Source organism: Triticum dicoccoides, chromosome 1B, assembly GCF_002162155.2.
Source record: "Triticum dicoccoides isolate Atlit2015 ecotype Zavitan chromosome 1B, WEW_v2.0, whole genome shotgun sequence".
Classification (NCBI taxonomy): domain Eukaryota; kingdom Viridiplantae; phylum Streptophyta; class Magnoliopsida; order Poales; family Poaceae; genus Triticum; species Triticum dicoccoides.
The window spans coordinates 417,773,309-417,794,674 of NC_041381.1; positions in this window are offsets into that span (position 1 = coordinate 417,773,309).

Consider the following 21,366-nt stretch of genomic DNA (forward strand, 5'->3'; position numbering starts at 1 on the left):
CGCGAAGACCACGGCCTCGGCAGATGCAGACCAGCCTCAACAAGGAGATGCCCCTAGAGCTGAAGAGGACGCACCAATCAGCCAGGTGCTGGGGGCTCCATCGTCTCAGGAGGCGCCTAACCCTCCGGAGGGCACGGACCTCGTCAACACACCCACCCTCGTCGAGCACCCGGTGTACTTCATCAGCACGGTGTTGTGGGATGCAAGGGCACGATACCCCATGCCTCAGAAGCTCTTGCTCGCGCTGTTGGTGGCCTCGCGGAAGTTGCGGCACTACTTTCAAGGTCACCCCATCAAGGTCGTCTTGTCCTACCCACTGGAAAGGGTGCTCAGGAGCCCTAACTCCGCGGGGAGGGTCGCCGAATGGAACATAGAGCTGCAAGCGTTTCAGTTGGAATTCAGCACCACCAGGGTTGTCAAGGGAGCCGCACTTGCAGATTTTGTGGCGGAATGTACAGAGGCGCCTGGGCTCGAAGCAGGCGAGGACCGGTCACTTTCCCCAGGAAGTGAGGCACCAGATGGCTGGGTCATGTACCTCGATGGAGCATTCTCGCGGCATAGCGCGGGGGCTGGTGCAGTGCTTATATCCCCCACTCAGGACAAGCTCTATTATGCCATGTAGCTCTGTTTCCAGCATGGCGAGAAGGTCTCCAACAACATAGCAGAATACGAGGGCCTCATAGCAGGCTTGAAAGCTGCAGCAGCACTGGGGGTGAAGCGCCTCATCATCAAGGGCAGTTCACAGCTCCTCGTAAACTTCTTCAACAAGGTGTACGAGCCAAAGGACGAGCACATGGAAGCGTATCTTGCGGAGGTGCGCAGGATGGAAAAGCAGGTTTGGGGGCTGGAGTTGCAGCATGTGCCTCGCGACACCAACGAAGAGGCTGATGACATCGCCAGGAGGGCATCCAGGTGGCTTCCTTAGGATCCTGGCATTTTCGAGGAACGGCTCTTCAAGCCATCGGCAGCGCCGTCACTATCAAGCACAGCGCAACCTCGGGAGGAACTCCCTCAACTACCTGCCATAGGAGCCCCGGCCTGTGGCCCGACCTCGGGAGCATGCTTACTCCTGGCGCTGGAGCCTCAGGAGGAATGCTGGGCTGTGGAATTCGAGGAGTACCTGATATAAGGGACGCTACCAGGGAAAGAGGAGGACGCGGGATGCGTGGCCCGGCAGGCCACGGCCTACTGCATCCAAGACGGAGAGCTCTGCCGAAAGCGGCCAAATGATGTTTCCCTGTGTTGCATCTCCATGGAACAGGGGAAGGAGTTGCTGGCTGACATACACGATTGAGATTGCGGACATCACTCGTCATCACGGACCCTCGTCGGCAAGGCGTTTCACCGCGGGTTCTAGTGGCCTACGGCACTCAACGACGCAATCGAGCTGGTGAAGGCCTGCGAAGCCTGCCAGTTCCATGCCAAGCAGATCCATCAGCCAGCTCAGGGCCTGCAGACCATCGCACTCTCATGGTTGTTCGCGGTCTGGGGGCTGGATATCTTGGGCCCGTTTCCTCGAGCGCCCGAGGGCTACCCCTACCTCTATGTCGCCATCGACAAGTTCACCAAGTGGGCGGAGGTGGAAGCCGTCCGCACCATCCCAGCTGGTTCTGCAGTCAAGTTCATCAAGGGCCTCGTGAGCCGGTTCGGGGTCCCTAATCGCATCATCACAGACGGTTCGCAGTTCACCAGCAATCTCTTCAAAACATATTGTGCTAACCTTGGAACGCAGATATGCTATGCTTCGGTGGCACACCCTCGGAGTAATGGCCAGGCCGAACGCGCCAACGCAGAGGTCCTGAAGGGTCTCAAAACTAGGACCTTCAAGAAGAAGCTGGAAGCCTGCGGCAGGGGCTGGTACGACGAGCTCCACTCTGTGCTGTGGTCCATCCGCACCACCGCCACCAAGTCGACTAGAGAGACCCCGTTCTTCCTCATCTACGGAGTAGAGGCGGTCCTCCCTCATGAGGTCATAGTTGATCCGCACGGGTCCTGGCGTTTGATGAAGCGCAACAGGATGCCATGCGTGGGATGGACCTCATGCTAGGGAGGAGCATCGTCGAGAAGCCGCACTACAAGCAGCAAGATACCAGCAGGCGCTGAGGCGGTATCATTGCCGCAACATCCGCCCCAGGACTCTCGAGGTAGGTGACCTCGTGCTCAGGCGGGTGTTCTCCAGGGAAGGGCTGCATAAGCTCTCGCCCATGTGGGAGGGCCCGTTCAAGGTTGTCCATGTTTCTAGTCCTGGCGCCGCGCGCCTGGAGACTCAAGAAGGGGCGCTCATCCCAAACGCTTGGAACATTGAACACCTCCGGAAGTTCTACCCTTGAAGAAAGGCCCAGTGCCTGTGAAGCTCGCCGCCCAAACAAAGGCCCGGTGCGTGTGAAGCTCGCCACCCAAAGAAAGGCCCGGTACCTGTGAAGAAGGCCCGGTGCCTGTGAAGCTCGCCGCCCAAAGAAAGGCTCAGTGCCTGTGAAGAAGGCCCAGTGCCTGTGAAGCTCGCCGCCCGTGACACTCTCATGTAATAATGAGTTGGGGCTGTCTCCGGAGAGCCGCCCTCGGGCCTCGGGGGCTCCTGCCCACGCCCATTGGCAGCACTTAGATCCGCGCTGGTAAGAAGACGTCGAAGACTAGACTAGGTGTCGGACGCGGCTTTTCATTTGCTTTCCGCAGTTGGCTTGTTCTCCCTTGTTTGAACCTTTATTGAAGTTGCTTCTAGTGTTGTTTGCCACCTTTTGCCCCTGTTCTCTGTGTTCGACTTTTATCTTGCTCGCTCTCTCTCTCACAAGCCTCGCGAGGGGGCTGCAGCGGCGCCCTCGTGAGCCCTTCCTCACCTGGTTTTCACGAGGTTCCCTCGTTCAAGTCCACAGCTGGAGCAGCCCTCCCTGTCCATGCCCCTCGGGCATCATGACACAAAGCACCAGGCCCAAGACGGCAACCCTCGTGACCAAGGATCGGAAACAATTCCCCCAACTGATCTTTGCAGCTCTTAAGACGCCCAGCAAGGCCTCGAGCAGGTACCTCGCAAGGTGAAAACTACTGCGGACATCCCGAGCTAAGTTGTTCCTACGCGCAGGCACATAACCATGACACCATAGCATAGCATAGGGACAATAAATATAGCATGATAATTAGGGGATCATAGTCTGTTGCATGCCCCCACGGGGCTCCATACTTCTCTCTCTCAATGCAGGAAAAGGAGAAAAACGAAATAAAAAAGGCGCACGCCTTGCGACAGCTCATGAGGAAGGATCCGCATCGTCCTCCCGAGCTCAATCAGACTCCGCCTCGCGTTTCACCGGGGCGCGGCGACGGGACGACCCGCTACCGCCCTCGAAGTGAGCGCGGCGGCGTGGTGGCTGATCACGGCCATCGCTGGAGGAGTTGTCACCGGAGGAGGAGCCGATGAAGCTCAGCGAGCTGCGGTCGCCACCAGGAGCGGCTTCGCCTTCACCCTCGTCACGGTCGTCGCCAAGGCCAAGCACCTCATCGCCGTCATCATCTTTAGCGCAGCACCCAGCATGACGGCCATCTTCTCCGAACACCCTCACATAGAGGGTCGCATAGCCGTCATACTTGAAGTGGAGGGTGCACCGCCTTCCTAGGCCACGCGCGTGGGAAAACGCCTGCCAACCCCGGGCCAGGGCCACATTTCTGGCGACGGAGATCTCCACCGCGACCCAGGAGGCCCTGCTACAACATCCGTCCGCCTGTAGCCAAAGCAGGCCGGGGACAGCGGTCGGCAGTTCACCGGCGAAGAAGCGAGGGAGCTAGAGCCAATTGCCGGCCGAGTTGGCCGACCATACAACAAACTCCGGCAGCACGTCTGCCGAATGGAAGCGCGGCCGGGGAGGCCGTGCAGCCACGACGCGCCTTCCTCCACCAACCGGGCAGCCTCAATCTGGGCGGCCACCACCGCGTGAAGGGCCACCACCACGACCGCGAGAAGCCGCGACGGGAGTCGCGGGGTGCTTGCAGGGACGGCCAAGGTCGCACTTGGGCGGAGCAGAGACAGGCCCTTCTTGGCAAGCCTCCATTTATAGCCCAAGGGAGGCCAATCGTCGGCCTCCACGATCACAGGTAATGATGACTCTTTTTGCATGCAGCAGGGACTCATCAAATCGGGAAGTTGCCGAGGCAGCATGGGGAAGCGGAGACGCCCACGTCCAATCAACGGCCACGCGGCGACCAAGGTCACAGGCTGTTGGGGCCCGCGGCGCTTCACACTTATCCTTTGGCTTTGCTGCTAAGCCAAGTCTGAGCGCACCTTGGGCTCGGGGGCTACTGTCGGCGTTCTGAGAACGGGGGTCCCTAGACTTGCCTGCCTGCGGCCTGCAGCGTGGCTCAGCAGAGGCCCAGTACGACCCATCTTCATCAACCCAAGTTCAAGCTCGCGAGGGGCCAAGCCTCGCGGGGCAGATGACACAAGGCATCCTCAGGGGCGGCCTCACTAGGCAGGCTCGCGAGGAGGCGGAGAGATCAAAGCAAGGGGTACCTCGTGAGGTGCCCATGACGCAAGCCATGACGATCAAGACCAGGCGGGCGCCAGCCTGCGCAGTGTCCTCGTTTCCTCTTTGATGCAAAGGGGGCAAGCGCATGCGTGGAGTACCGAGACATCAAGCAAAGGTTTCCATATCAGTGCAACGAGACCAAGACCAGTAGGACGGCAGGACGGAGGTCACCGTGGAGCCCAAGACGGCATCATCGCCAGTGCCTTTGGCAGTCGAAGACCACCTTTAGTCAGGATAGTTTGTACTAGCTGTCCCCTTTCAAAATGGCCGTTGTTGGCTCCCTTCCCGCTCAATATTTGGGAAGAGGACCAAGGCCTCTATAAATAGGGCTAGCCACCACAGTAGAAGCCAATCTAAGCTAGAGCCAACAGAGACGGATCGAATCATTCCTAAGTAGAGCACCACACCATCACAAGAGAACCCCTCGCGAGGTTGTTCTTCCTCTGTACTGTTCATCCTCAGCCCAAGAGGCAATCCACCACACCACACACTGTATTAGGGTATTACACCACAACGATGGCCCGAACCAGTATAAACCTCATGTCTCTTGTGTTGTTCATCGTGCTATCTTAGATCCACGGTGAGGTTGTTCGCTTGTTTTAGTAGGGAGAAGATCTTCGTGCGCACCCCAGAGTTCGAACCTTAAGGGTTTTGCCGGAACCCGATATCCGACAGAAACTAAGTGGGTGTGCATCCAACTTGCTTGCTCACGAAGACCTAGGGAACTTTTGAGGAAGCCCATCATTGGAATATACAAGCCAAGTTCTATAATGAAAAATTCCCACTATTATATCAAAGTGACAACATAGGAGACTCTCTATTATGAAGATCATGGTGCTACTTTGAAGCACAAGTGTGGAAAAAGGATAGTAGCATTGCCCCTTCTCTCTTTTTCTCTTTTTTTATTTGGGCATTTTCTCTCTTTTTTTATGGCCACTTTTTTTAGTCCGGAGTCTCATCCCAACTCATGGGGGGAATCATAGTCTCCATCATCCTTTCCTCACTGGGATAATGCTCTAATAATGATGATCATCACACTTTTATTTTCTTACAACTCAATAATTACAACTCGATACTTAGAAAAATATGACTCTATGTGAATGCCTCCGGCGGTGTACCGGGATGTGCAATGATTCAAGAGCGACATGTATGAAAAATTATGAACAGTGGCTTTGCCACAAATACAATTTCAACTACATGGTCATGCAAAGCAATATGACAATGATGGAGCGTGTCATAATAAACAGAACGGTGGAAAGTTGCATGGCAATATATCTCGGAATGGCTATGGAAATGCCATAATAGGTAGGTATGGTGGCTGTTTTGAGGAAGGTATATGATGGGTGTATGGTACCGACGAAAGTTGCATGCTACTAGAGAGGCTAGCAATGGTGGAAGGGTGAGAGTGCGTATAATCCATGGATTCACCATTAGTCATAAAGAACTCACATACTTATTGCAAAAATATATTAGTTACCAAAAGAAGTACTACGTGCATGCTCCTAGGGGTATAGAGTGGTAGGAAAAGACCATCGCTCGTCCCCGACTGCCACTCATAAGGAAGACAATCAATAAATAAATCATGCTCCAACTTCATCACATAACGGTTCACCATACGTGCATGATATGGGAATCACAAACTTTAACACAAGTATCTCTCAAATTCACAACTACTCTACTAGCATGACTCTAATATCACCATCTTCATATCTCAAAACAATCATAAAGAATCAAACTTTTCATAGTATTCAATGCACTTTATATGAAATTTTTTATTATACCCATCTTGGATGCCCATCATATTAGGACTAATTTTATAACCAAAGCAAATTACCATGCTGTTCTAAAATACTCTCAAAAATAATATAAGTGAATCATGAGAGATCAACAATTTCTATAAAATAAAACCCCCGCCGTGCTCTAAAAAGATATAAGTGAAGCACTAGAGCAAAATTGTCTAGCTCAAAAGATATAAGTGAAGCACATAGAATATTCTAATAAATTCCGATTCATGCGTGTCTATCCCAAAAGGTGTGTACAGCAAGGATGATTGTGGTAAAATAAAAGGCAAAGATTCAAATCATACAAGACGCTCCAAGTAAAACACATATCATGTGATGAATAAAAATATAGCCTCAAGTAAAGTTACTGATAGACGAAGAAGAAAGAGGGGATGCCTTCCGGGGCATCCCCAAGGTTAGGCTTTTGGTTGTACTTGAATTTTACCTTGGTGTGCCTTGGAAAGCCCCAAGCTTAGGCTCTTGACCTCCTTATTCCAAAATCCATCAAATCTTTACCCAAAACTTGAAAACTTCACAACACAAAACTTCAACAGAAAATCTCATGAGCTCGGTTAGTATAAGAAAATTAACCACCACTTTAAGGTAATGTAATGAAATCATTATTTATTTATATTGGTGTTAAACCTACTGTATTCCAACTTCTCTATGGTTCATACCCCCCGATACTACTCATAGATTCATCAAAATAACCAAACAACACACGAAAAACAGAATCTGTCAAAAACAGAACAGTCTGTAGTAATCTGTAACTTTTGAATACTTCTGTAACTCCAAAAATTCTGAAATAAATTGCTGGAAGTGAGAAATTTGTCTATTAATATTATTACAAAATAATAAACCTAAAATCAATCTTCTGTAAAAATGACAGCTATTCTCGTGAGCGCAAAAGTTCCTGTTTTTTACAGCAAGATCGCAAAGACTTCACCCAAGTCTTCCCAAAGGTTCTACTTGGAACAAACACTAAATAAAACATAAAACCACATATAAACAGAATCTAGATGAATTATTTATTACCTAACAGGCGCAAAAGGTAAATAACAAAAATAAAATTGGGTTGCCTCCCAACAAGCGCTATCGTTTAACGCCCCTAGCTAGGCATTGAGATTTCGATGATGCTCACATGCAAGACAAGAATTGAAGCGCAAAAAGAGCATCATGAAACACGTGACAAACACATCTAAGTCTAACATACTTCCTATGCATAGGAATCTTATAGGCAAACAAATTATCATAGCAAGCAAAAACTAGCATATGCAAGGAAGTGGAAAGAAACAATAGCAATCTCAACATAATGAGAGGTAATTTAGTAACATGAAAATTTCTACAAGCATATTTTCCTCTCTCATAATAATTACATGTGGGATCATAAGCAAATTCAACAAAATAGCTATCACATAAAATATTTTCAACATGATCCACATGCATGCGAAGTTAACACTCTTCCAAAATAGTGGGATTACCATTAACTAAAGTCATGACCTCTCCAAACCCACTTTTATCAAAAAATTCATAAGATTGAACGTTCTCCAAATATGTGGGATCTAAAGTTGACATTCTTACAAAACCACTTTCAATAATATTGCAAACACTATTATCAGTCTCATATTCATCATGGGGCTTAAATAAATTTTCAAGATCATAAGAAGAATCACCTCAATCATGATCATTGCAACAAATAGTAGTCATACCAAAACTAGCGACCCCAAGCTTGAGATTTTGCATATCATTGACATAATTGACATTAAGAGAATTTATAATTACATCATTGCAATCATGCTTTTCATTGAAGGAACTATCAAGTATGGGTCCAATAGCAACGATCTCATGTTTAACATAAGGAACTATAGCAAATTCGTCTTCATAAATATTGGCATCATGGCCACAAGAATAGCAAGCATCATGTTCATCAATGTATATTTCAGTCAAATCATAGGAATTGTGATTATCTATAGATTCATGCATATCATTATTTTCTTCCAAAGCAGCAGTCATTCTTTCAATAAATTCTTTGACATGGACATTATGAGCATAGTTTTCATAGCAATATTTAAGTATGTCAAAATTTTCAGATTCATAGAGAGTAATATCATACTTTTCAATCAAAGAAGCAACTTCATAAGCACCCTTAAAAGCAACAAATTCTTCAGTTTGTTTGACATCATAGTAACTATAAACACCCCTTGCATAAGAAGATAAGATTTCATTATCATTAAACTCACATAGGTAGGGAAGGTGTGTTTTATAGGGTTCTTAGAGCAACAAGTAAAATCATAAATTTCACAAAGATTCCAAGCATAATACATCAATCTATTTATTTGATCCCACAACAGTCTCCCTTTTTCGGACAAACGGTGACACACAAAATGAGCATGCTCATCTAAAGATTTCCCATCAACTAAGCTAGTTGGGGTTTCAGCACGAGCGCATAAGGATCGAAGCTGATCCCAGTAGAACACTTTAAGCGGATCCATATCAATAGATTTTTAGCAAGCAAAGATGCAAGCAAATAGAAGGCACATGGAAACACAAACAAAAATACATACGGGAAGAAGGCGAAGAAAAGGCAAAGGTTTTCAAAAATCGTGTTAGAAGTGGGGGAGTGAAAAATGAGAGGCGAATGGCCAATAATGTAATGCAAGGGAGAAGAGTTTATGATGGGTACTTGGTATGGCTTGACTTGACGAAGATCTCCCAGCAACAGCGCCAGAAATCCTCATTGCTACCTCTTGAGCTTGCTTTGGTTTTCCCTTGAAGAGGAAAGGGTGATACAGCAAAGTAGCGTAAGTATTTCCCTTAGTTTTGAGAACCAAGGTATGAATCCAGTAGGAGACGACGCAGAAGTCACCGAATACCTACACAAACAATCTAGAACATGCAACCAACGCGATAAAGGGGTTGTCAATCCCTTCACGGTCACTCGCAAAAGTGAAATCTAATAGAGATAATAAAGTAATATTTTTGGTATTTTTGTTGTATAGATTGGAAAGTAAAGACTGCAAAATAGTAAACGAGATTCAATAATATGGAAAAGAGACTTAATATAATGGAAAAGAGACCTGGGGGCCATAGGTTTCACTAGGGGCTTCTCTCGAGATAGCATGTATCATGGTGGGTGAAAAAATTACTGCCGAGTAATTGATAGAAAAGCGCATAATTATGATGACATCTAAGGCAATGATCATGAACATAGGCATCATGTCCGTGTCAAGTAGACCGACTCCTGCCTGCATCTACTACTATTACTCCACACATCGACCGCTATCCAGCATGCATCTAGAGTATTAAGTTCATAAGAACGGAGTAACGCATTAAGCAAGATGACATGATGTAGAGGGATAAACTCAAGCAATATGATATAAACCCCATCTTTTTATCCTCGTTGGCAACAATACAATACGTGCCTTGCTGCCTCTACTGTCACTGGGAAAGGACACTTCAAAATTGAACACAAATCTAAGCACTTCTCCCATGGAAAGGAAGATCAATCTAGTAGGCCAAACTAAACCGATAATTCGAAGAGACTTGTAAATATATCAAATCATGCATATAAGAATTCAGAGAAGAACCAAATAATATTCATAGATATCTTGATCATAAATCCACAATTCATCGGATCTCGGCAAACACACCGCAAAAGAGTATTACATCGAATAGATCTCCAAGAACATCGAGGAGAACTTTCTATTGAGAATCAAAGAAAGGGAAGAAGCCATCTAGATAATAACTATGGACCCGAAGGTATGTGGTAAACTACTCATGCTTCATCGGAGATGTAATGGTGTTGCTGTAGAAGCCCTCCATGATAGATTCCCCCTCTAGCAGATCGCTGGAAAAGGCCCCAAGATGGGATCTCACGGGTACAGAAGGTTGTGGTGGTGGAAAAGTGGTTTCATGGCTCCCCCTAATGTTTTTAGGGTATAAGAGTATATATAGGCAAAAGAACTAGGTTGGTGGAGCTACGAGGAGCCCATGAGGGTGGGGGCAAGCCTACCCCCTGGGCGCACCCTCCTGCCTCGTGGACACCTCGTTGCGTCTCCGGCTTCAACTCCAAGTCTTCTAGTTTGCTTTTGGTCCAAGAAAGATCATCGCGAAGGTTTCATTCCATTTGGAATCCATTTGGTATTCTTTTTTGCAAAACTCTAGAATAGAAAAAAAACAGAAACTGGCACTGGGCCTCCAGTTAATAGGTTAGTCCCAAAAATAATATAAACGAGCATATTAAATCCCATTAAACATCCAAAACAGATAATATAATAGCATGGAACAATCAAAAATTATAGATACGTTGGAGACGTATCAACCACCCCTGTGACGGATTGACCAAGCCGCTATGCTCAATGGAGCCGCTGGCCCTCGAGAGTCTTCGTCGCACCACCCTGCCATCCAGGTGGTCGTACCGCAACAATGGGGGCGCTATGCTGCCGCCGCTAGCACCGTCAGGAGCCGAGCGACGGCGCGATCGACTTCATTGTCATCCATGCCAAGTACATCCTCGGAGGCCATATGGCACGGGCTCAACTACTACTGAGGTTTATGCTGGCGGTCAGGCAGATGGACGAATGGCGTGCCACCATCCAAAGTCTGCTCGGTTTCACCGAAGCTGAAGGTTCACGGTGGGCTGACCCGCCACGGCCTCCCCAAGCGACAACGACGGCTCATGCTGCTGCCCGTACGGAGGGGGCCATCCCCATGGTGCAGTCCCCGCCATGGCCTCCAGCACGGGCGCAACCAAATCAAGACCCCGACAATGTCTCGATGGCGTCCTCTGACCCTCGAACACATCCAGTCCAAAGACGAACCCCGGAGGATAGGCGAGAGGAGACGTGTGCGTCATTGAGCAACGCCACGACGACCTCCACCGAACCAACGAGTGCGACGGCCCCGATGTTTACGAGCCCGCGCTCGGCATTGGTGGGAGCCTACCTTTCGTGGTTGGCTGCCCTACCTTTACCCATGAGCTGTGGCATGTCCGTTGGCCGTCCGTTCATACATTCAAGCCAGAGATACATGAGAAGTATGATGGGAGGTTGAACCCGGCAAAGTTCCTGAGCATCATCACCATCGCTGTTCAAGCTGCCGGGGGAAGAGATGAGAAGGTGTTCGCCAATTACTTCCCTTTGGCCCTCAAGTCCAATGTGAGGTATTGGCTGATGCACCTGCCGGAGAACTGTTGGAGATATGCCCTAGAGGCAATCATGTATGATGATATTTCCTATGTGTTTATGAATAAAGATAGTCCTTGGACATTATCAATCATGTGTATCAGCAAGTACGTGACTTGTTTGTGGGACTATGCATTGTATGATGACTGTCCTAAAAGGTCCCTAGTCGAAAGGGCTGTGCGGATGCGCAGCCGACTAGACTAGCATATGACACGGTCGATGGATCGGTCTCACTAGCCATGGAGCATTGGATGCTAACCGGATAATATCGACTTGGAAAGGTCTGGTCGGATTTGACATAGTCGGTTTCGAGTCGAGATAAGGTCCGAGTCGGACAGACCCAACTGTGAGACACAACGATATGTCATCTGTGAGTCTCTAGTACAACATACATTCTATGTCCTAAGACCTGAGCTGACGCATGTACTCGGGATGGTGACAGACTTGCTTTAGGCCAACCAAACGCTGCTCCATGACTGGGTAGTTACAAAGGTAGGTTTCGGGTTTGTCCAGTCCCATGCTGCGAGACATGGTCGAGCAAGATGGGATTTGCCCCTCCGATCAGGAGAGATATACTCTGGGCCCCTCATGTGATCCGGACAGGATAAGCATGGCCATGCGACAGGGATTATGAGGTAATCCGGTTTGTGGTCGGTATCACTGGAACGAGAAAGAGGTCGGGCTAGCACAAGGATGAAAGTCTCGCCTTGAGCCTGACAACATATATCGTGAGGCAAAGGGAACAGAAGTGTGACATGTTGTACAGGTTCACCTAACCAGCTTCATAGTCTGCTTGGTGGTCGGCATGCCTTACTAGAGGCCGCTACCAACCATGCAGGTCGGAGGTGATCCCAACTATGACCAAGCCGACTTGAACCTAAGGGGTCGCATGCTTAAGGGAAGGAACCTATGAGGTCGGTTCAGAAGACACTGGTCGGATGTGATCCGAACTGGACATGGAATGCGACCGAGTAGACTTTGGGCTTTAGGGTCCGTGTGAGGCCCAAGTGTTGAGCCCGCGATGGACGCCTATATAAAGTGGAGGTGCAGCACACTCATGCAGTTGATCGCTTCAGCGCTGTGACTAGGGTTTGCATGTGTTGCAAATAGCCACCTCCACTAGCCCCCGAATGTGTGATCGGACCTAGCAGTTCGCTGCACAGTGTTCCTCCTACACGCGCGGATACCCTTAGAGGCAGTGCACTTGCGCCGCTCCGGCGAACTTGTACACGGGATTGGACGACCGGCTATTCGAGGGAGATTGGACAAGGAGGAGACGATCCACGTGGACGCGCTGCCCCAACTCTTCTTTCACTGCATGGCATTGCGCGTCTAGTGGTAACAAACTGTGATCCATCTGTCGTAGCATGTTCCTGCTGTTCTACGCGTAGGAAAAATTTAATTTGTAGTCGACGCACCCTACCATAATCCCAACAGTGGTATCAGAGCCAGGTTATAGGATTTGGATTCAGATCGTATGCATATTAGATATGTGGAGGCAGCAGATGAGATTTGTTGTCCTTGAAGAGATCAGCTATGTGCACGGTTGATGAGATCAATTGCACATGGGGATAGAAGAGGCTATATTTTTTGATGATCGGAGTTGATGAGGTCGTGGCACAACCTACCCCTATCGGTCGGTATCCTCCATCGGGGTTAATAGTGAAACGTAAACCCAAATCAGACTCGCGATGATCGATAAGATCGGTCAGATCAGAAAATTCAGGGTGATCGGAGTTCAGATGTGATCTATGATTTCCCAAAACGCCCAAAGTACATGTTTGTCAGCCGTGTGCGTAGCGCCTTGTATTTCGTACATGATCACTCAAACCGGTGGAATGCGAGTAACTCTGTTTTGCAGGTTTGATGTGAATAGTATGGCTCATGTGTATGTGATGCATGTGTGTAATTTATATGTGGCCTGTGTGTCATGTTTGTCAGCCGGCAGGAGCCAAGGTGCTATCATTATATTGTATAACCACTACAAAAAAATACACTTCCGTGATGATACGTGTTTATCACAGTAGGTCGCGTTTTTTGTCATGCATGTACATCCATGACAAATTTATGACAGAATCAAGATAGTCATACCTATGCTGTCGTAGAAGTGTTCCATGACATTACAAAAATTATCATCACGGAAGTGTCCACTTCCATGACGATAAATCGCGCGTCATAGAAGTGCTTTCATCAAGGGTGACCGACACGTGGCATCCACCATAACAGAATGCTGTTAAGCTATCGGGTCGGGTTTTGGATCCGATAACCCATTAACAGCCCCGACCAATGGGGATTTTCCATGTGTAAAATCGTCATTGGCTGGAGGAAACACGTGTCGACTCATTGTTGGGACAGATGTCATCCACTCATTGGACAGAAGGTGCCTATGATACGTCGACACGTAGCACGGCCCAACAGAGGCCCATTCCTGTGAAAAGGTTGGCCCATTTGACTTGGTTAAAAGGTGACGGGCCGGCCCATGGAAAGCCTGTTAACGGCCTGTTCGCATATAGCCCATTTACAGCCTGCTAACCCAAGGCCCGTTACGCCCTACCCGAATTAGGCCCAGTAGCGTCATCTAGGCCATCCAATATGATTCCAGCCTGTTTTCACTTCTGGCCCATGTATGGCTTATGACGTCTTTCGGCGCATATGAAGCCCTATGTAACTCTTGGCCTATTAACAGACCATGGCGAAACTTGCCCGCAATGAACAGTGTATCACTTTAGACCCATTAACGGCCCGTGGTGAAACTGGCCCATAATGAACAGTGTATCACTTTATACCCATTAATGGCCCGTTATTCAGTTGGGCCGTTTCCAGCCCATGTTACCTTTCGGCCTACTCAGAGCCCATTTATTCTTGGTCTCATTTCAAGCATTCGTTTACTTATGGCACGTTACTGTCATTTTCTGCTTGTGGGCCAAATTCAGCCCGTGGTTACAGTCGGCCCGTTTGTGGTCCGTTAATACATTGGGCCATTTTCATAGCGTCGTCAAATACAGCCTATTAACGATGGCCCGTTATGGTCGGCCCATGAACGGACGATTCCAACTCTAGCCCGTTTACGGCCATAATGCGGCCTGTTATTGGCCCATGTTTGGCCAATCGATCATACGGCCCATATAAGGCCCATTGATGATACGGCCCGTAGAAGGCCCATTGTTTCTACGGCCCGTAAAAGGCCCAATGTTTCTACGGCCCATAGAAGGCCTACTATTTCTACGGCCCGTAGAAGGCCCACTGTTTCTACGGCCCGTATGAGGCCCAGTGTCACTACAGTAAATATTAGCCCATGGTTATTGTGGCCTAGTTTTAAAAAATAGGTTATTACAGCCACTAGCAAACCGTGGAAAAAGAACTGCACTGACTACAAGCAAACAAATAAACAAGACAACAAGGAAATAAATAAGCAAGCAACTTATGCTAGGCTATCACGGCTATTACACATATTACATCCACTAGGCATCAAAGCTCACCACCAGTGCAAATATAGGGAACACAACAGCATATAAACGCCACAACAAAACAAGTCCAGAACTAAAACCACTTCAGAAGAGTTCAAGAAACAATATCCTGGGTACCCATAATGCTGGCAAGATGCTTAGCAAGCTTATTAACTTTCTCTTGTTTGGCGCTTAAATCCTCCAGCGCTTGCTCTTGCACAAGAAAGTACGCATCTGAATTCTGCAGGGACTTCCTCAGTCCTTCGGCTTCTTGCCGCAGCACAGTTGACTGATGCCTTTCAGCTTGTAGCTGAGACTGAAGAAGCCGAAGTGATTCAGGCAGCGAGTTCGAAGAGCTTGTGCCAACAGTACTGGCCAGTAACTCGAACACTACATCAACACAGGACTGTGGGGTTTTCTCACTGTCTACAAGATCGTTTTTATCACCTTTCTTGGAGACCAACAGGGTTGTCTCACTATCTTGAACCTTATCTGCATTACTTTCTCTTCCATTGCATAGTGGGGTGCTCTTCTCCAATATTCTGTTTGCATACTACAAGAGAAACAAACAGACACATCACATGTTTAGCTTGTAGTATACCAAACTCATTTCGGTAAACCGGTTCAGTAGTAAGGTGGACAGGATAACAACATGAAACAAACATATATCTATGTACTATGGTCACTGTATTGTCCATATCATTCTAGTTTATGTTCCCTAATCAAGATAGAGACACAGTTCAACTCATATATTTTTCAGACACAGCAGCATAGACAGAATATAAGTGTGAGAAACTGCACAGCATTAGCAGCACTTGTAATGTGCATCACATGAGAACATAACTATTTATACAACTTAAACTGAAATCAACATAGAGCAAGAAGTTAGAACAGCAAGCCAGTTAAAGAAATAGGTTTAAAACATACCTGTTGCACCATTGGAGTTTCAATTGGATCCTTCAAATTCGAAAGTAGTTGGTATGAGTAAATACAGTGATGCAACAGCAAAGGAATATGGACCATAGCTATGGAATCTGACCTGAGAACAGTTGCTCTTCTGCTTTAAACGTGGAGTTTGGGTTAGCTGTGGTGGTCTTCGTGCTTTGGGCACTGCAGTAGCTTTACAAACTGCTCGTGTGGGGGTACTCTGTGGTGGACATGGTGCTTTGTCAACTAAAGTGGGTTACTATCCGCTGGGGTTGCGGTTAGATGGGTTGTAGCTGGTTCTCTGCCCAACGGTGTAAGTGTGCAATCTGGAAGAGTCTCGATTATGTGTGGCGGGGCTAGTTTGTGGGCCAGTACAACCATGGTTCTATCTGCATCGACGGGTAGCACTATCTTTTGTGAAGAACGGGTTTTTGCTCCCTTAGATACAGCCATCACCCCCTCCAATTCAAATGGCTAATAAACAAGAAAGAAATTGAACGTACAGACATTGTATGATAGACAGATGTGGTAATTCACATATATGTTGTCTAACCAAACAGGACAGCATGACACAATTTCATATATATGATGCCTAACTAAAGAGGATAGCATGACACAGTTTCATATATATGATGGATAACTTAACAGGATATAATGGCATAATTCAACATATGATGAGTACCTAAACAGGATGACATGACAAAACTATGATGTCTTTCTAAAATAGGTTGGGATGAAATAATTCACATACATGTTGTCTAAGTATACAGGATGGCATGATATAATTGACATAATTGATTCATATACTAAGCAGCTGGCACTCGCATGTATGATCTCTAAACTAAGCAGATAGAATTCAATATTGTGCATATGATGTCTAAAATAAGCAATGCAAGACACCATATGCATCATATGAGAAATATAAACATTGCAACTTAGAGCATACACCTCAGGTGGGATATAGGACTGGTCATTTGTCTCTGAATCCTCCTCTGAGGAGCTCCCTGTAACCATCAAGATATATGTTTCAACAGGTACCATTGCCTGCTCTAAAGACCTTGTTTTCACTCCAGATTTTTCCATAACCGGCTCAAATGGCTGATACACATGAAGAGTAGTTCAATATACACAGATTGTCGACAAATGGAATACGTAATGAAAAAAAAAGATGGCATGAGATAATTCACATATATGATGCCTGGCTCCATGGCGGTGCATAATTCACATATATGATAACTGGCTAAAAACATGGCATTGCATAATTCACATATCTGATATAGAAAGCAAACAGGAGGCATTCACACAAAGCATGTCTAATCTAAGCATATGGTATGGCAATGCAAGACACCATATGCATGATATGAGCAATATAACCCAGCCAAGTTAGAGCATGCACCTCGGGGGAGGGGGGGAATACGACTGGTCATCTCTCTCTAAATCCTCCTCTGAGGAGCTATCTGTAACCAGCAAGAAATCTGCATCTACAGGTAGCACTGACTGCTCAGAAGACCTTGTTTTCTCTCCAGATTTTCCCATGACCGACTCAAATGGCTGATGCACAGGAAGAGTAGATGAATGTATAAACATTGTTGACAAATGGAACACATTATGGAAAAAAATATGGCACGATACAATTCACATATACGATGACTGGCTAAACAGGATGGCATTGCATGATTCACGTATATGATGCCTGGCTAAAGAAGATGGCATTGCATAATTCCCATATACTCCCTCTGTTCCTAAATATTTGTCTTTTTAGAGATTTCAAATGGACTACCACATACGGATGTATATAGACATATTTTAGAGTGTAGATTCACTCATTTTGTTCCGTATGTAGTCACTTGTTGAAATCTCTAAAAAGATAAATATCCAAACAGGTGGCATTCACACAAAGAAAATCTAAACTAAGCTAATGGCATATAAGATGTATAATGTAAGCAATGCAAGGCGCCATATGCATGATATGACCAACATCAGCATGCCAGGTTAGAACAAACACTTCAGGTGGTAAACAGGCATGGTCGGCTCCTTCTGAATCTCCATCTGAACAGTTATCTTCCTCTAGAATACAATCTAGAAATGCAGGAGAGGGGGGGCACTTCGCCCACCATGGAGCAGCGTCTGCATGACATTATATTCGCACGCAACGATCTTCTCTTTTTCTCTACATGTTCAGTACGATTGTGTACAATATCTGACATGCATAATAAAAAAAATAGTTAGATTCTGTAAGGCCTAAGGGGTGCATGCAAAAATCAAGACTGATGGTAGCAAACAAGTGGATGGATCCAAAACTAATGATAGCAGGTAGATTATAGCTTCAGTTTAAAATATAGACAATGGATCATCTATTGTTTGTTGCCCACCCAACATGAACCACATAGAAGACCCCAGATGAACCAGATAGTAGACAGATACTATTCATTGCTGGCTCGATATGAGACCCATGGGCAATTCAAAACTCAAGATTGAACGATAAAGTAGCAGGTAATAATAACCGATGTATAACGTAAGCAAACACGAAAGACTGCATCCTATCTTCCGAAATTGTCTAGTCCTCAGGTTCATCTGCTCAGTCGATGATGGTAATGCAGTTGGCGTGGCTGCCAGCAACGGGGAAGATGATCTGAGGCAGCGAAAGAAAGTCTGCAGGGGGATCTCTGCTGCAGTGAACACTTTTGTCGATGGTGCACCTCAGGTGGGGTGGATGACGGCACGGCAGGAGCAGGACATAACACACAGAGTTTTCTTTGACGCCAATCTGAAAATGAAGTAATTCTGTAAGGGCTCCTTAGAATTGGAGGATTCTGTAAATGCAAGGACAGGAAAAACACAGGAATAGGATAAGAATGCACATGCAAAACAGAGCATTTGGAAACATAGGATTTCAGTCAACCTGGGTGTTTCGCTCACATGAATTGGAAGAACAGAGGAATGGAGAAACAAAGTGATGTGACGACATAGCCTTGTGGACCTCAGCATCATTGGGTTGGACATGGAGGATGGTGATGATGCTGGTGTGACTATCGGAGGCGGGGAAGAAGATCCGAGGCCTCTGGAAACGGCGCCGAGGGTATTGCTCCGCTGTGATGGACGGTTCCGTCATTGGAGCAGCTCCGCTAAGATGTACGGCGACGAGGCTGAAGCATGACAAGACAGACAACTTTAATCCGAAGTGGGACCCTAATATCATCTACAATAGATGATGTAAAATACATCACCAAAAAGTGCTAGATGTAAAACGTATCAGCCGCGCCACGGCCGCTCTGACAGATGTTGTAAGTACTGTTCACTCTGAACTTAACTGAAGAAAATGAACTTCACAGTCGAAACTGAATTTTACTGTCAAAACTGATTGAACTAGTAACAGAGCATTGCAATAGATGTTTAGGGCGTTCGAGCACTAGTAGCAGAGAAGCAGTGATCTAAATCAGCAAACGCTCGAGCAGGGAATGCACTAGCATAGAGCAAGTCATGCAGTAGCACCGCGAGCGAGTGCTAAAGCAGCAACTCCTGTAGCTGCCGGAGGTCGTGCAGCAGCAGCAGCGCAAGCGAGAGCAAGAGCAGAGCAGCAGCATGAACGAAAGCAGGAGCAGTGCAGCAGTGCGACCGACAGCAAGAACAGAGCCGCAACGCGAGCGAGAGCCGGAGCAGCTGCAGCTAGTGTTGTTGTGGAAGTCGTCGCCGAGGAAGCAACGACATGGGGGAGAGACACCGTGGATGATGTGGCCGACGACGGTGCCGTCGATGGAGACGCCATGTCTGCTCGGTATCGAGCACCGGCAGGCACGTGAGATCGAATAAAAGATAAAATGCAGCGGTGAGTGCAGAACCTCCTTGGTGGCACCGAGTTGGCCTCGGCTTCATCGGAGGAATTGGTGAGGGTGCTGCAGTTCCGGTGGGGCAGGTCAAGACAGCGCTGTGGGGATTGAGGTGGCTCGATAGACGAGGCGAACATCGGGGCAGCTCCTTGGAGGTGGAGGACGGGGCGGCTGATCCGGCGGGACGACGAGATCGACAACAGATCCTCATCCGGTGCGGTGGATGAGGGACGGCGAGCTGTTGCGGTGGACGACGTAGTCGGGGAAGAGTCTCCGGCTGGGCGCCGGTCGGGAGGCCGACGGAGGAGCGTGGGGTTTGTAAGTTACTAGCATACCCCCACCAGTTTTGACACCGCGACATGGAGCTTCATTTCCGGCTGAGGGGTAGAAGGGGGATTTCACGTGTCTGGGCTACAGGAGCGATTTCGGATGAGGAGGGAGTTCTCGCGCGCGTCCAAATTTCGGGATAACAAGGCGCGGCGTGGGTTGAAGAAGCGGGAGTTTCAAAGCAGGTGAGACAAAAGATACTCGAGCTTGAAAATTTCGGGATAACAAGGTGCGGATTCCTTGTTCGGCAGAACAAACTTAACGTGTAAAAAAATCATACAAGACACAAGAGAGTCATGTCCCCTTTTACTATATTGTTATAGATGCCATTGAAAAAACTACAAGAAAAATGTAAAAAAATCGGGAGAACATGATTAGCCTGCACAGTACCAAATCGATTCGCACTTCCCTCAAAAACAACAAAAAACAAATCAATTCCCACCAAAGAAAGAGTAATGTCCCTTTTTATATGATTATAGATGCCATGATCTCGAATTTCAATTTTTGAATCCACGTAATGTAGAATTTGAATATATCATTATGTCACCTTGCGGTTTATAATTGATGTAGTCATACATTTTGATCTTCCATCATATATGAACATTTTAGTCCACCATGTGAACATATATATTGTCGTCTACCATATGGACTAAATTTGAATCAATTTTCCTTATTTGAATACGATTGTTGTCAAGTTATACAATAATTTAAATATTATCTTGATAACAAAAAGACATGCATATAGCAGTAATCATATTTCACTATGAACTACATGTACCATACGCTCTCCAATTCAAATATCTGTATCCATTTTATGTTGAATTCAAATCATAGTACGTTATTGGTCTAGGTAGCGAGATGTTCGGGATAATCTAAACCCTGTTTTCATACGTATAATTTTTTGCTGAATTGGGACAAGTTTTGGTATAAGCCTCTTGCAAAACCAAAGATTCTCTCAACAAGCCTCGTGGTTCCGAGAGGGAACGTGTCACCTTTGTGTGCGAAACGATATACGCTGCCTCCCCCCTGATTTTATTTACAGAGCCAACATAGAACTATATGAGTGCCCTGTTAAATTTTGGAATTATTTCGGGTTCATTTGGCCTTTTTATACATTAATTGAGTTTCTGGACTTTTAATGTGCATAATCTAAATATGAATTGCATGCACATGCTCCGGTGCACCAAAGTGGGTTGAAAAATCACATGTGTGTCCTTGGTTGAATTTCTAGGTCCCATGGAAGAAATGAGAAAGAAATTCAAACATCTGGGCGTCATGACTCTGCCGAGAACATCGAGAAACTTAGATTTTAAATTCATGTAATGAAACTTGGCATGGTGTCATGTCATGGCACTAACATGTTG